Genomic DNA, 10,571 nt, shown 5'->3' on the forward strand with positions numbered 1-10,571 from the left:
AAAACAATGAACACCTTTAGCATTCCTTACAAATTTGCAAGGCCTACATTACTCAAACTCTCTAGAGCCAGCGGTTCTCAACCTGTGGGTCGCGACCATCGGAAAACACATATAGCATATAAGATATTTACATTACAATCCATAACAGTAGCAAAATTACAGTTATGAAGTAGCAACGAAAATAATTTTATGGTTGGGGGGTCACCACAACATGAGGAACTGTATTAAAGGGCCGCAGCATTAGGAAGGTTGAGAACCACTGCCTAGACTCTTTTTACCTTTCATGAAAAAATCATGTGGTTAACCTAGGTCATGTGTGGCAAAGAAATTTCATATTAGTCACCAGCTCTGATCAATTAGTAGTGATTCCCTGGAGAATAATGACTTCAGAGTCATAGAGACTTAAGAACGTCTCTAGCTTCTTGTATGTCTTCCAGTGTCATCTAGCCCACATCTGGGAGCTCATCTAGCAAAAATCTTGTCCTCTTAGTAAAAACATCCAAAAGTTAAATACCCCGATTAAAATATTCCTTACCCACTTGGACCCTCCCACTCCAGTTCTGTTTTCTAGTCTGAATGTTGAGCTCTGCTCATTGTTGACACAAACTGAGATGATGATTAACACCTTAGCCCCAGTGGATGATTTAAGCTTTGTTGGCATAGATTATCAGATACAGTTTATCTGTTGAAAACCATTAATTAATGAATTCTTCTTTATAGTCTCATTCGACCAAATCACACACACAGATACAAAGGGAGTGGTTTTTCAAAAGTCTTCATATTATACTTTATAATATAATGATAGATAAATCTGACAATAAAAATATGGACAGCAGAAATTAGTACACATATAGGAGAAGACTGGGTTTGTCTAAGAGGCAGTGTTATAACTGTTTCAAATAAGACAATGCAGAGTATCCTGGGAATTTTGAGCACACTCTCAAAAGGCACTAAATAAGTTGCTTTCAATATAAATTCACCCACTCCTAGTGGGTCATAAGAACATGTATATATTCATGGCTTGATTTTCCCAAAGCAATGGCAATATTAGGTAGGTAAGAAGAGACCACTGTATTTGGATAAGACCCAAACATCAACCTTCAGTCATTTACTTAATTGCTTAGAGTCTGTTTCCTCATAACCATCTTCTCAAAGTTGCTGTAAGGGACCAGTTCAAGATGACAATGTAAGAGGATCCTGAACTAATCTAGTCCCATGGACACCCAAATCTACAGCTACATACAGAACAATTTCTTCTGGGGGGAAAATACACCAAAAACTAGCTGAGCAACTCTTGCACATTGGGAGACTGAAACACACACACACACACACACACACACACACACACACACACACATATACACATCAAAGCAGATAAGAGAGCCTAAGACACAATCTTGCCAAGAATCTATTCCAGTATGGTGACCCACAGTTAGGAGGGAACTCACTAACCCAAGGTTCTCCCTGAGAAACAATGGATTTGAACCCCACACCTGGCACCCCAACTTTTAAAACTGGCACCTGAGCAATGAGCCTTCAAAAACATCCAGCTTTGAAAGTCAAAGTTGCTATAGTGTGCTGCTTTTTGAATCACAAAGCGCTGTGCAGATATTGGATCTTTTACTATAGATATAGATATAAATAAACCCTAAAATAATTATTTCAACTAGAGCTACAATAATGGCACCACAGAGAGTTTGTGAGATTTGGATTATTTTTTTACTGTTATTATTTGATAATTGTTTTCTTTTGTTTTGTTATTGCTCTGACAAACAGTAGGATGGGTACTAAAGCAATTTCCTGATAGGTATAAAATCATGATAAATTCTACATCAAAGGCTTCTTCTCTGGGTGCTTCTTCACTTAAGTCATATATGGTGTCCTGTAGCTCCCCACTTCATTGGCAAACAATGAGTTTCAGAGCCCTGGAAACCCTAGGCATGTTGGCAATCCAGGCTCTGAGAATCTTGTCTAGAACAGCAGCTCTGGTGATCCCACCTAGGCAGCAATTTTCACTGCTTGGGCATTTGGCAGCATGCACAGAGGACTCACCAGGCAGAGGGCTGAAGAAGCTGGAAGAGAGGCAGGATTCTCTCATCTGTTGGCCCCATGCCCAAGGCATCAGGGCCTGAGTGATATCACTGAAAAGGGGCAGAATAACCCCACCTGTCCCTACATATATCACTCACTGGACTTGTCCCTTACAACTCATTGCTCCAATTAGATAATGACATCATGCACGCAATATCCATGACACAATTTATATCAATCCTTAAGCACATTGTCTGGCATATAGTGAGATGTCAATAAATTTAACTCTTAGAAACATGATTAGTTGTTCACATGAGGTGAGGCATTCGAGCTACTTTAGATAAGGAGCAACACATTGAGCCATAAACAGTCACTGGTACTCAGATTAATAATGGCTCTTTAGATTCAACACTGAGCTCAGGTAGTACTTTTATGGCTGGGACATGGAGGAAGTGGCGTGTGACCCTTCAGTTAAAAAGGGTTGGTAATGGAGGGCAGAGGCAGTAGGGCCCTGTGATGGAACAAGATGAGGATTCCAGGGTCCTGTTGGGCAAATAGGATCTAAAAGTGGAGGAGAAAGGTGAAAACTATCTGGGGTAACAGATAGAATCCTGCTCAAGAATCAAGAGACATGGTTCTCATCCAAGCTCAGCCCCTAGCTAGCAATATAACTTTCCCAAGTCACTCAGTGTCTCTGAGTGTTAGTGTATTTAACTATGAAGTGATGAAGTGAGATGAGATCACCCTTTGGGCCCTTCCAAGAGTACCAAAGGCAAAGCTTTACTTCCTTTCCTTAAGCTAGATTCTATATGCAATAAATTCATAGTATAAATGGAAACTTTGAAGAGTTCTGTAAATGTAAAAACTGTCAGAGTTATATAAGGTAACTTACAAAAGAGACAAGATCAAAAGTCTATACTTTATAAAGCCACATGCAGTGTCTGTTGTCTCAAGGCTCCAATAAATCTTATCTTAACTGGCATTTTTCATATATGCTATGATTGACTACATTAAAAAAAAAAACTAAGAGAAACTAGGGGAAAACATTTTAATTAAAAAGAATATTTATCAGGCTTTCTGGATTAATAAAAAATCAATTGAAAAAAAAATAAATTGAATTTTAAATACCAGCTATACAAATCAAAAGGTATAATTTAGGTCCTAGCTGGTTTGGCTCAGCAAATAGAGAGTCGGCCTGCGGACTCAAGGGTTCCAGGTTCGATTCTGGGTTGCAGGTACATCCCCAGTAGGGGGTGTGCAAGAGGCAGCTGAATCGATGTTTCTCTCTCATCGATGTTTCTAACTCGCTATCCCTCTCCCTTCCCCTCTGTAAAAAAAATCAATAAAATATATATATTTAAAATGTATAACTTAGAATGCTATTCATAAGGTTTTCAAAAGTATGAAGTATCCATAGATAAGTCTAATAAATTATGTGAAAACTTTATGGAGACAATGATAAGATTAATTTAAAAAAATACCTAAATAAATGGATAAGGAAGACTTACTATCCCAAAGATGTCAATTCTCCTTAGTGGATCTATAGCTTTAATGCAATTCTAATTAAAACCCAAATAGGATTTTTATGGACCTTCACAAGATGATTATAAAATTTAAATTGAAAACAAAGGGCCAAGAAATTCCCAAATGTCCTTTAAAAAAGAAGTATATGGCACAAGGAGGGATTGCCCTAACATATATCAAGAGTTATTATAAAGATAATAAAATTGAACAGAGTGATATTGGCTAAGGGAGAGACAAACAGTTCAATGGAGAGAGCCCAGAAGCAGACCTGCATGTATAGGTAGGTTCTCCTTACATATAACATAGGGGTCATTGCAAATCAGTGGGGAAAGAACCAGCTAGTCAATAAATAGCGCAGAGACAATATTATCCTCATTCTGAATGGATTAGGGCACAAAGGTGAAAGGCAAAATGTAAAATTTAGTGTAACATAGAAGAGAATATATTTATGACTTCAGTTTATAGAAGAATTTTCTGTAATACATTCCAGCCATAAAAGAAGAATGATAAATTCAACTATATCTAAGTTAAAATTTTTGTTCCTTAATGAACAAAATGTCTTTTCTGTTTGTGAAAAGGCAACAAAGGAAATGAAAAGAAAATCCAGAAGCTGGAATAAATATTAGTGGCATATAACCAATAAAAAATTACTATTTATAAAATATATAAGGAGCTCCTAACTTCTTTATATCAGAGTAACCTAATCACACAATAAAGAATGGATACAGAGATCTCCGCCTCCTCCTCCTCCTCCCCGGTATCTTCCATATCAGCCGACCCAGAGGGCACAGCTGACTCCTCCCCGGACACCGACACCATCATCAAGAGTAGCCCTGATGGACCCTTTGATGCAGCCCTTCAACTTGCTGAAGCTTCAGGAAACCCTTCGCCAATGACGCCGCCCGCTAGCCAGATCAACAAGGACAACCAAACCACCGACTTGAAGACAGCTGAAATCCCTTGACTGAAGAGGCCAGCAATCTTCTACAGGAACAAGGCTCCTTGTGCACTCTATCCACTATGTTTATAGCTATTCTTGCTACCAATCTGAGAGGTGGCCACTGATTTACATGAGCTATCATTTAAAAAATAAAAAAGGGGGAGTTTTCGGGAAGCCAGTCCATCCTTGCTGCTTGACACAGTTGCTGCAGGGAAGAAGCATCTGCACAGCATATGTTTCAAGGGACCTGGAATATATGGCATACTGTTCTTAATGTGTTTGCTCCCCTTCTTGGTGCTAGTATTTTAACCAAGGTACCTCTCCGAGAAAGGTTGTTTCCCCAGGTAGGGATTTTTCTCTGAAGTTAGGGAGGGAGTAAAACCCCTTAACTAAGTGACGGGGGGATGGTTAATCCCTTTAACTATGAACAATCACGCTTAAGCTACATAATCTTTATTCCCTGGAAGGGAGATAAGAAACGCCCTAACCTTTGGAATAGAAATTGAGAGGATTAAAATCAACTGGTATAAATACAGATGTAACCAGACACTAAAACACAGAACCTGGCTGGAAGACCCAGACAGAACTTGGCTGGAGATCCTGGCTAGGCTGCTGATCAACTGAACACTGTCTCTGTGTCCTCCATTCTTCGCCGACTCCATCCACACCTTTGGGAGCCCACGGATCTGCTGGGGTTGGACCCCAACACACCTGTCTGAGAGCTGAGCCGCTGTAGACATTCTCGGAGCCACCGAACCGCAGCCCGTCCTCCGCTCAGGGGCCTCCTGTGAAAGCCTGAGCCCCTGTGTGGAGCTTCTCCCTTTGTCTTATAACCATGCCCACCAACGAGAATGCTCATTTGCCAACTGCCCGCCTTAACAGATTCAAGAACAAGGGGAAAGACAGTACAGAAATGAGGCGGCGCCGAATAGAAGTTAATGTGGAGCTGAGGAAAGCTAAGAAGGATGACCAGATGCTGAAAAGAAGAAACCTGAGCTCCTTTCCGGATGATGCTACGCCTCCAATGCAGGAAAACTGCAATAACCAGGGCACTGTAAATTGGTCCGTTGAGGACATTGTCAACGGCATAAATAGCAACAATTTGGGAAGCCAGCTCCAAGCTACTCGGGCTGCAAGGAAACTGCTTTCGAGGGAAAAACAGCCACCCATAGACAACATAATCCGGGCTGGTTTGATCCCAGAATTTGTGCGCTTCTTGGGCAGAAATGACTGTAGTCCCACCCAGTTTGAATCTGCTTGGGCCCTAGCTATCATTGCTTCCGGGACTTCGGAACAGACCAAGGCTGTAGTAGAGTGAGGCGCTATTCCAGCATTCATTTCTCTGTTGGCATCTCCCCACGCTCACATCCGTGAACAAGCCGTGTGGGCTCTAGGAAATATTGCAGGTGATGGTTCAGTTTTCCGAGACTTGGTTATCCAGTACGGTGCAGTTGACCTACTGCTGGCTCTTCTTGCAGTTCCTGATATGTCGTCTTTAGCACGTGGTTACTTACGTATTCTGACCTGGACACTTTTAAACCTTTGTCGCAACAAGAATCTTGTACCCCCGTTAGAGGCTGTTGAGCAGATTCTTCCTACTTTAGTTCGTCTCCTGCATCATGATGATCCAGAAGTATTAGCAGATAGCTGCTGGGCCATTTTCTACCTCACTAATGGTCCAAATGAACGGATTGAAATGATTGTGAAAACGGGAGTTGTACTCCAACGTGTGAAGCTCCTAGGAGCTACTGAATTGCCAATTGTGACCCCTGTGCTAAGAGCCATAGGAAATATTGTCGCTGGCACAGATGAACAGACGCAGGCTGTAATAGATGCAGGAGCACTGGCCATCTTTCCCAGCCTACTAATGAACTCCGAAACTAACATTCGGAAGGCAGCTACATGGACAATGTCAAACATCACAGCTGGCCGCCAGGACCAGATACAGCAATTTGTGGATCATGGACTAGTCCCATTCCTCATTGTTGTTCTTGCTAAGGCAGACTTTCAGACACAGAAGGAAGCTGTATGGGCTGTGGCCAACTATGCAAGTGGTGGAACAGTTGAACAAATTGTATACCTCGTTCATTGTGGCGTAATAGAACCACTGATGAACCTCTTAACTGCCAAAGATGCCAAAATTATTCTGTTTACTCTGGATGCCATTTCAAATATATTTCAGGATGCTGAGAAACTAGGTGAAACTGAGAGACTAAGTATAATGATTGAAGAATGTGGAGGTTTGGACAGAATTGAAGCTCTACAATACCATGAAAATGAGTCTGTGTACGAAGCGTCACTAAAATTGATTGAGCGCCATTTTTCTGTAGAGGAAGAGGAAGATCAAAATGTTGTGCCAGAAACTCCCTGTGAAGGTTATACATTCCGAGTTCAGTATGGCACTCCTGTGACCTTTAACTTTTAGATTGTACAACTGAGGAATAAAGTTGTTTGTTGTGAAAAAAGAAAAAGAAAAGAATGGATACAGAGGTAGAGCAGCATCGAACAGACTGTTAAAACACTGTGGGGAGGGGTGGGAGTGGGGGTGCGGGGTTAAGAGATCAACAGAAGGACCTGCATGCATGCATATAAGCATAACCAATGGACTCAAGACACTGGGGGTTAGGGGAGGCCGGGGAAAGGTCAAGGGGCAAAAACAAGGAGACATATGTAATACTCTTTGTAATACCTTTAAGCAATAAAACAAAAATTTAAAAAAAGAATGGATAAGTATATAACAGAAGAGAAAACACAAGTGGCAAATAAACATATGAAAACATGCTCAGCCTCATTAAGAAAAATCACAGTGAGAAACCATTCTATATCCATCTGTTTGGAAAATATTAAGAGGCCTCAGAATATGCAGTTGGTAAGACTGAGGAACAATGGCAACCCTTGCACATTGCTAGTAGAACTGCAAATTGGTACATTCTCCCTGGAATACCATGTGGCATCACCTACTAAAGTTGAATATGTCATATACTGAGACCTGGCAGTTCCAGTACTGAGACTACAATCTAGAAAAACTTATTTGCATCAGAAGACATGGACAAGAATGCTCAAAAAAGCATTGTTTGTAATAATAAAAATTGAAATCAATTGCATTTTCATCAACAGAAAAACAGTAACCGAATTGCAGTATATTCATAGACTGCAACACTATATTACTATCACATATATATGTTTGCAGTATATTCATAGAATGCAGCACTATATTAATGTCATATATATGTTTGAAAAGATCTGGAGTAGGTTCACATGCATCCGTACAGGTAAACTTCACAAATGTCAACGTGAACATAGCAAGCAGGTTGCAAAAGAGTACACTCAGCATGAGTCCACTTAAAACAACTTAAGAGCCATTGCCATCTGTGGTTTTAAAACAAGCCCTGGGATAGATAAACACCATAGTCACCATAGTGGTTAAGTCTGGGGAGGGAGGGAGAGTGCAGCAGGGAGGGCTTAGTGGGGCTTCAAATGACCTACTGGTAATAACCCCTTTCTTACACTGCAGTAGTGAGTGTGCAGATATTCATTTTTGTCCTTTTTTATACTTGGCTCATAAGCTATAAATGTTCCTCTGTATGTGTAAATATTTAAGTATTTTTAAGATTCTCTGATTTTCTGTGCTTATGAAATGCTAAAAGTTGCAAGAGAAGTCACCTAGACCAGTTATGGTGAACCTATGACACGCGTGTCTGAGGTGACATGTGAACTCATTTTTTTGGGTTGATTTTTCTTTTTTAAATGGCATTTAAATATATAAAATAAATATCAAAAATATAAGTCTTTGTTTCACTATGGTTGCAAATATCAAAAAATTTCTATATGTGACACGGCACCAGAGTGAAGTTAGGATTTTTCAAAAGGCTGACACGCCGAGCTCAAATGGTTCGCCATCACTGACCTTGACCCTGCCATAGTTTCACCACAAAAAAAGGCTATTCCTTTCGGCATATCTCTTTGTAATTAGAAATTTCATTTCATCCCCCTCCTTGCTTTGACAAGGGATAAAACAAATGTCCTTGAGGGAAAGCCTTGGATCATTCTAGATATTACGTCCACGTTTGAGACAGACATGTTTGCTCTCCATTTAAATGATGAATCAGCAGCAACTAATAGGCCTTTCTCTGAACTGGAGGAAGCAGACTGGAAAGGGAAGGATTGAGTTCCTTGCTCAGGAGGACACAAGAACCAGCTGTAAAAGGGCTCTTACTTTTTCAAGAATTTTTACACCATCAGGACAACTATTATTACACACTTTTTACCAAGGAGGCTTATGAGAAACAGGGAAGAGAAACAGCATGGACACAATGAACAAGTCTTCATTCAATTTTTCTGAATCCTAATTCTGTATTCTTTTTTTAAAAAACTGCCTTAAGTTATATACTAAGAAAAACAAACAATAATATTAATAATTTAGGCAGCTAACAGGCCAATAAAAAATATTTTTGGATGAGGTTCTATGGCAAACCCATTCATATGTAATCTCTCTCTCTCTCTCTCTCTCTCTCTCTCTCTCTCGCAGAGAGAAGCTTCCTGTCTGCTTACCCATCATTTTGACATAGAGAAACAAAACTGTAATTACTAGACAGAGGTCATTGTTGGTCAGCATGGCCTACAAGGACCTGTATAATCGCGCTCCTGCCTGCTTCTGCCATAGGAAGGCCAGACTACTTGATATCACCAACCCTTCCCTACATAGTATCATAATCTCTTACTCTAACCTCCTTTCCAGGCTAATAATTTAGTCCTAATTTTTCTTGGGAAAGTGATTTAATGTGAGCCTCATTTTTTTATATGCTGGAAAATAAAAATATTACCTATTAATATCACAAGGCTGTTAACAAAAAGTTACAGGACATTGAGAGTCCCGGTAGTGGCAACTAGAGGCTGGGGGGGTGGGGGGGGGGGAGGGACAAAAAGAGACTGGACTGGGTATCAGGAACTTTTTAGGATGGCAGAAATGTTCTAAATCTTAATTATGGTGGTGGCTACACAGGCATATGTGTTTTCAGCAGCGTGATCAGCTTCCTTGCTGCACCTCTCAGAACCTACCTCCTTCTTCCTTTCTCCTCTCTGGGATTCCTTCTAACCCACCTTGCTTTGCCCAATAAAAACTTCAGGCTTCTCAGTAAGACAATTCCTCCCATTTAAAAAAATGCTTTGGAAAGAGCTCTTACCCCCTGCATATGGGAAAGGACAGAGGATTTCAAGTCAGATTGGCTTCTGAGTGGGGACTCTGTTCCTGTTCCAGCTCCACCTCTTCCTCTCTGGATGACTTGACTGTGGGCAGATCCCTCCTTGAGCCTCAGTGTCCCTGGAGAGGATAACATCTCCACCTCATAGTGGGGCCCTGAGCATTAAATGAGATAATGTATGTAAAGCACTTAATCACTCCGTAGATGATACTTATTATTATCATAACTCAGGTGAACTTGAGCAAAATCCCTTAACCTCACTGAACCTTAGTGTGCTCACTTTCAAAACAAAGTTATTATTACAGATTTGTCTACTTTAAGGTTGGTCTAAGAAAGACCCATTGAGATAATAGATGTGAAAGACATTATCTATATATATAAAAGTCTAAGCGACCGTCTGACCAGTAGCTATGACGCGCACTGACCATCACCGAGCAGATGCTCAACGCAGGAGCTGCCAAGCTGCGGTGACTTGGCAGCTGCAGTTCTCGGGTGACGTACCCAGAACCAGAGAGGAGGGAGCCCAATTCTTGGGTGCGTCACCCGAGAACTGCCCTCTTGCAATCCGGGACCCTTCAGGGGATATCAGAGAGCTGATTTCAGCCTGATCCCCTCAGACCAGGCCAAAGGACCCCACCGGTGCATGAATCCGTGCACTGGGCCTCTAGTATGTAATATAAAGAGCTACTCAATGGTAAGCCATTGTTAGCATTTTCAATGATACATTGAGCTGAAAGCTTCTTTTTAAAAGATTCCAAAGTGAAAAAAGAGGGAATATATCCATGTGCTGCTACTGCCTTTCTGTGACATTTATAAGCAATCTGGCAATCATCCAACTCCACGAGTGAATTTGATTCCACTTTGAATCGCAGCAC

The 10,571-nt window shown here is 40.8% G+C and overlaps 1 pseudogene; it reads left to right on the plus strand.

The window, feature by feature from the left end:
* Positions 1–5,330: 5,330 nt before the first annotated feature.
* LOC139018268 (importin subunit alpha-1 pseudogene) lies at positions 5,331–6,920 on the plus strand (annotated as a pseudogene).
* The last annotated feature ends 3,651 nt before the right edge of the window (positions 6,921–10,571 follow it).

This window comes from Myotis yumanensis, unplaced genomic scaffold, assembly GCF_028538775.1.
Source record: "Myotis yumanensis isolate MYYU_CA2020_CCGP unplaced genomic scaffold, mMyoYum1.0.hap1 SCAF_10, whole genome shotgun sequence".
NCBI lineage: Eukaryota > Metazoa > Chordata > Mammalia > Chiroptera > Vespertilionidae > Myotis > Myotis yumanensis.